The 6,674-nt window shown below is 40.1% G+C and overlaps 1 protein-coding gene across 4 annotated transcripts in view; it reads right to left on the reverse strand.

Annotated features, from left to right (window-relative positions):
* The window catches only part of CD36 (CD36 molecule (CD36 blood group)), a 42,471-nt gene extending 36,510 nt beyond the window's left edge, over nt 1-5,961 (reverse strand). For 2 of the 4 annotated variants that reach the window (XM_064444029.1, XM_064444002.1), the window contains exons 1-2: nt 5,825-5,957; nt 4,667-4,718 (exon numbers count right to left, since the gene is read on the reverse strand). The gene's annotated coding sequence lies outside the window, so the exon portion shown is untranslated. Of the gene's footprint in view, nt 1-4,666; nt 4,719-5,824 lie in introns of all 4 variants that reach the window. The other 2 variants (XM_064443981.1, XM_064444022.1) reach the window with 2 other exon arrangements.
* Nucleotides 5,962-6,674: the final 713 nt, after the last annotated feature.

A 6,674-nucleotide genomic window follows, 5' to 3' on the forward strand; every position in this document is an offset into this window, starting at 1 on the left:
GTAATAATGAATATTAATAAAACCTAACTGCGTGAGTATTTACCCAGCTTCTAAGGAAGTAATACAAAATCTACCAGAATCTAGTACATCTAGAATGAATATAACTACTCTATGACCATTTGGGTCTTAGCTATTGTATTTTGTCACTTGCTTTGGAATCCAAGTGCATCACTGATACACACCAGATGCTAAATTATAAGTTCCATGGCATTTGTCAATGGGGAGTACCCATGTAGCTCCAAATAATCACCTGCAAGATTGCTGAGCTCTCCAGAATCAAGGTCAGTCAACTCCTAGATGACTTAATGTGAGCATTTGTATGAAGCTGTTGAAAGACAGGAGCAGTTCACAGGTCATGTACAGTGGGACTTGATATTAAGTGTTTTCTCCATTACTGGACTTCATCTTTGGCAACAGCTTAGTCAAAATAGAGCAAAGAAAATACAGATTGCTGATTTGCAGGGCATGTGCCATAGAAAATAAATTTTCTGAGTTAAAACATGCGGTATAGGCCCTTCTTTCCACTGATCGAAAATAAATATATTTTCTACTGTCTTCAGCAAGGGCAAGTCTTGCGTGACCAACCTAGTGTCCTTCTATGATGAAGTGACTACAGCAGTGGACAAAGGAAGAGCTACAGATGTCATCTACCTGGACTTCTGTAAGGCCTTTGACAAAGTCCTGCACAACATCTTTCTCTCTAAATTGGAGAGATATGGATTTGATGAATGGACTGTTTGGTGGATAAAGAATTGGCTGGATGGTTGCATCCAGAATTGTGGTCAATGGCTCAATGTCAGGACAGAGATCAGTGATGAGTGTTATCCCTCAGGGGTCCATATTGGAACCAGTACTGTTTAATATCTTCATCAATTACATAGACAGTGGGATTGAGTGCACCCTCAGCAAATTTACAGATGACACCAACCTGAGTGGTGCAGTTGACACACCTGACAGACGGGATGCCATTCAGAGAGACCTGGACAAGCTCAAGAAGTGGGCCCATGTGAACCTCATGAGGTTCAACATGGCCAAGTGCAAGGTCCTGTACCTAGGTCAGGGCAACCCCCAGTATCAATACAGGCTGGTGGATGAAGGGATTCAAAGCAGCAATGTAGAGAAGGACTTGGGGTATTGGTAGGTGAAAAACTGGACATGAGCTGACAATGTGTGCTCACAGACCAGAAGGCCAACCGAATCCTGGGCTGCATCAAAAGAAGTGTGGCCAGCAGGTCGAGGGAGGTGATTCTGCCCCTCTGCTCCGCTCTGGTGAGACCCCACCTGCAGTGCTGTGTCCAGCTCTGGAGCCCTCAGCACAAGAAGGACATCGAACTGTTGGAGTGGTTCCAGAGGAGGGCCACAAAAATGATCAGAGGGCTGGAGCACCTCTCCACTATAAAGACAGGCTGAGAGAGTCGGAGTTATTCAGAAAGCAGAAGAGAAGCCTCCAGGGAGACCTTCTTGCAGCCTTCCAATACTTAAAGGGGGCTTATAAGAAAGATAGGGACAGACTTTTTAACAGGATGTGTAGCAATAGGACAAGGGGTAATGGTTTCAAACTAAAACAGGGTAGATTCAGACTAGATATAAGAAAGAAATTTTTCATGGTGAGGGTCATGAAACACTGGCACAGGTTGCCCAGGGAGGTGGTACATGTCCCATCCCTGGAAACATTCAAGGTGAGGCTGGACAGGGCTCTGGGCAACCTGATCTAGTGGAAGATGTCCTTGATCGTTGCTGAAGAGTTGGACTAGATGACCTCTAATGGTCCCTTCCAACCCAAACTATTCTACGATTCTATGATTCTATGAGTTTCTCTGTCATATTGTAACTAGGTTCTTTGAAGGAAAATTGATGATGGAAAACCCAGCAGCTGCTTCTGTTCATTTTCTGCACAGAAATATTGATTCTGCGCTCTTCTTCACTGACTATGGCATGCATAAACTGCTGCCTTTCTCAGTCCTCAAAATCACTTCTAAAAATTATTTTCAAATTATTTTAGCAGGGGAATGAGGTGAAGAAAGCACAACAGAGGCAGGGGTAGAGCTGACTTTGATTCTTCCACTCCTGTGGGTTCATGTGAGAGTCACTCAGAACATAGATAGGAAGGAACTTTGTAGAACTGAACCCAATACAGAAATGTAATATAATAACTTCAGCTTCTGGGTGAGTCTGAAGCAGCAAGGAGCCATAGAAATATGTTACGTAAAGGGCTGGGTCAGTCTATTAATGCTAGAGACGTTTCTTACTGAAACCTAAGGAGGGCACAGAGAGGAGGCTCCAATGTTAGGGGAGACAAATTTTGAAAGCAGACGTTTTCTGAAAGTCAAGAGAAATTTAATAAATCTTGTCCCTACTTGGATATATTCAGCTTCTTGCAAAACTCTTCTCCTTGGCCTAGAAGTCACAGAATAATGGAGTAATTCAAAACTTCGCTGGTGCAATACCAGGTTTACAAATAGTCACCATAGTGAATCACCCCAAACAAGAAATGGCAGTGGCTTTGATGAATGACTACGTAGTCCTTACGTTAACATTTGCCTACCAGCTACACCATAATTTTGTCTGTGTAATAATTAAGAACAACATATGAACAGGGAATTTTTTCCAGTTAATGAAGAGGTAAGTTTAAGGTCAACTTTTTTGGTGACTTCTCAAGAGTTCGAGACCTGTCTAATGATTGACACCCTTTTCTTTCAGTTCACATGTTCCAGACCTGGAGACATGTCCTTGGCCTGAGCAACATGCAGAAGATCTTACCTGGGACTTCAGTTCAGCCTCCAACACAAGGTGTTAAAGCCAAACTATGAGCCTACTGCCAGAACAAAACCTGCTTTTTATCAGGTCAGCACAAGAAGAAAGCTTTACTTAACCAGTCCCATGTCCTGGGACAGTTCCCCAGCCCCACTTTGGGAATCAGAATCGGTGGTTGGAATAGTACCAGGAGATCCAGGCCTCTGCCAGTGAGACGCATATTTTCTACCAAAAGAAAGGGCAACATAGAAAATAATCTGGAGAATTAATACATGCCAAAGCCCTTCCCAATTAAGCTTTCTCCCTCAGGGGAAATCTCAAAGACTACAGCAGTGGTAGCACTGATGGATGGACCTGATGGAAACACTCTCAGAAAAGCAGATTGTCCCCTCTAGCTGGCAGCGGAGGTACAGACCATGTGGCTCTTGCCTACTGGTCTGGGTGAAGAAGCAATGCTCAGATTTTCAAGAAAATATGCGCCGACCTACATGGAGTTTTTTACCTTTTATAGCCTTTCCCTATGGATGTGGTGAGCGAGGCTTTATTTAAACTACGTTATTATACAAAAACTTTATTATACAAATTTTCTTATAGCAGAGGATGCTTTTTCTCTTCATAATTCTAAGTGAGAATATGCTACTCTTGTATGCGTAAAAAAAAAGAATTTTTACTTTTTTCATATTTTCTTGACACGGTATTTAATTGCTATACTGAAAGTCTAAAACATAGGTAACACACACACACAAAAAAAAAACAACTGAAAAATAAAACCATGCTTGCCACAAGAAGTACCTTGGCAGCAGCTGGAGGTCTTGAGAGATAAGGAAAATTTTGTAGTATTATTGCATATTAAAAACATTAACAGCTATGAAGAACAAAGCAATAGAAAAAGTACTAGTGGTGATTTCTGTGTACTAGCAGTTAATGAAGCAGGCAACTATTAGATACCCTGAACTTCTCAAGTTATGTCATTTTCTGATGCTAAGATATGGCATTATTCTTTCAAATGAAACCATGTTACAGAAAAATGCATATAACTGTCAGCTACACAGAAAAAGTAGTTCCAAAATATTATAATTTAACTGAAAGACCCCTACATTTCTGATCATTCTCCTGGTTGTGCCAATTATATAAATGCTTCTGAAGTATCACTTGAGGACAGAAAAAAATCCCCAAAACTAGACAACTACAGACTACACGTTTTTTATGAACAGGACATTTTTTTCAAGTAAAAAAAATTAAATCACTGAGTTAATATCATAGTTATTGTATCGGTTGTTAAAGAGAAACAGATTACGAAAATAGCACAAGTTATTAGTATTTACATGACTATGCTATATTTATTGAGTTGATCTCAGGGCTTACATATCAAAATTAATTTAAGACATGTTACATCAATGTCTTTACTGAACATGAATTATAATTTTAAATCTACACAGAAATGCACATATATGCCTTTTCCTATAATTAATAATTACTACAGTATTTTCAGATGTTCATTTATAACAGAAGTATAAAGCATATGCATTTATGATCAGCTGTACACTTGGTATTTCTCTTGATTAATTTTTATTTTTTATAATAAATGTATATAATCTTTTATATTACAGGCTTTTATATATAAGATAATGATCCACAGACAAATGATTATATACACTTTTTAAGTTTAAAATATGAATACATTAATCTTTAATTGCAATGTACAGTGAAATATTAGCAATATATTATCAAGCTACTAATATGCAAGTGAAATAATTTGATTATCTGTATATTTACTCTTCCTAAATTTTAGTGAATGGGCTTTTCGTAGAATTATAAGCAGCCAAGTGCAATAGTTTGCTCACAAGAAACGAATACAATGTCCAACTGTGTGCTGAGAAACTGCATTTAATCCAGGAGCAGGGTCACATACCTGTATGGAGGGAGAGCTGCTCTCACTACTCTTGCCACCAGGAACTGGAGAGCTGCAGAAGAACCTGTTAAGTTAGCTCCTTATTCACAGAAAAATCAAGTTTCTGTAGCAATGCTGTAGCAACCCTGGCTGCCCAGTGCCCTACAAGTCTGTTAATCTTTCATCAGCCACAAAGAGAAACAGAAAGTTTCAGAGACCTTTTAAACTCCTTGGTAGCTAAGCTGTCTTAGTGATAAGGAATTATAGGACCTTTGAGCCAAAGGTACTACTCTTTCTCACATACGATTTCAAGAAAGACCAGCTCTAAGAAAGTCTTTCAATGCCAGCCTGTGCCTCTGATCTCTCTACCCTTTGCAATAGCCCAGCACTTGGAGGCAATGTATCAGGTCCCTGTTGCCTGTCCAGAATAAGCTTAATTGACTTTGCTCATTGCAATAACTCTTTGCAAACACAGTCTAATCCCAGTTAATCCTCCAAACACACTGGAAGCCAGGTAAGGAGTTTCATACTAGAGATGACTCTTCAGATTTGGGCTTATTATACTTGTTTACACAAAACACAGAGAAGGAGCAGAATGAGGGAACACAGCTGTGAATAGGGCTGTTCATATTCATGGGATTCTTTTGGTTCAGAACTTTGTTGTCTAAATGAACATCTGAGCCAAGTGACAGTGCTATTGCTTCCTCTGCCTATCCTTTTGGATCCTTGCTAGATCCTTTTATCATAGCAGTGATTATTTGTTTAAAATACTTTTAAAAAACTATTAAAGTATTAACATTTTAAGCACTGTATTTTTTTTTTAATTTAAACAACAGATTGAGACGCCTCCTTCCAGACAGTAACGACAAATAGCAACAGTGAGCAGCATCTCTGCCAAGGCCTTTCATAATTAAGATAAAAGCTGTCCCAGAGGGTTAACAGGACCCCGAGGCAAACCAGTATGACAGGAGCTATAAGGCTATGCCCCACATGTAGTAACTCAAGTGGCATCGCATGGCATAAACCTCTTAGCCTGACTTTCTATGAAGTTTCTCCTTCTCTGAAGTTAGTCAGAAAATGAAGTGACAAGGTAAAGGAAGGAAACAAAAACATTCCTGAAATTTCCATTAATCTGGATATTTTCTGACATATCCTCTTATGGAAATGCTGTTGTTCTACCTTTGGTCGTCTTGGAGTCCTGTTGATTTCTTCCTGTGTGTCTTTCGCAGCTGCAGTTTCCAGCTTGTTAGCAGACTTCCCTTCTGCCTTTCTTTCTCCATGTGCTTCCTTTTACTCCTGTTCCTTCCCCAAGAATCTCCTCCCTCCTCCAGCTCTTTGTATATCTCTCCCACCTTCCACCCTATCATCTCAGCAGTCACTCCTCCACCAAGCATCTCCTCTGGTTTGTCTCCTCCCCCATTGGATTATCCTGTAGGTTTTTTTCCCCAGAATTTACAGCTTTCCTTCAATTCTGTCCTTGTCCCTTAACATTAACGTTTATGTTTCCCCAGATCTCCCATGATATCTTTTTTCTTTCTTCGCCTACTCCCCTTCTCCTTCTGCCTGAAGTCCTGGTATATAATCTCACACTATCAGTTAATCAAAAAGATGGTTGTAACTGAAAGCCAGATTTATCAGTGCTTCTTGGTTATAGATAACAATTTAAGTTTGGTAACTTAATCCTGTAATGTGTTATTGTGTTCCTTCCTAAAGCCTCATAACAGTAAAGCCCATGGTATTCCTGCCCATTATCTTTTCCCTGCCCAGCTGTCATTCAGCACTCTTTTTGAAGTCCTCCCACTCCTGAGAAAATTAATATTGAACAGCTTCACCCATACTCAAAGCAGCAGATGTGCCAGGAAAGGAAAAGTAAACCTTATCCTTGACTTACCTGCACCAGAACTGAGAGAGGATCTGAGATGGGACTGGAAACAACTCAGACTTCTCTGAATGCAGGATCAGACAGGTTCGGTGGCAGAGCAGGCGTATTGGACTACCAAAACCAGTGCTGTGCCCTTCCTTCCACCTC

The sequence above is a fragment of the Phalacrocorax carbo genome, chromosome 1, assembly GCF_963921805.1.
Source record: "Phalacrocorax carbo chromosome 1, bPhaCar2.1, whole genome shotgun sequence".
Taxonomy (NCBI): Eukaryota; Metazoa; Chordata; class Aves; order Suliformes; family Phalacrocoracidae; genus Phalacrocorax; species Phalacrocorax carbo.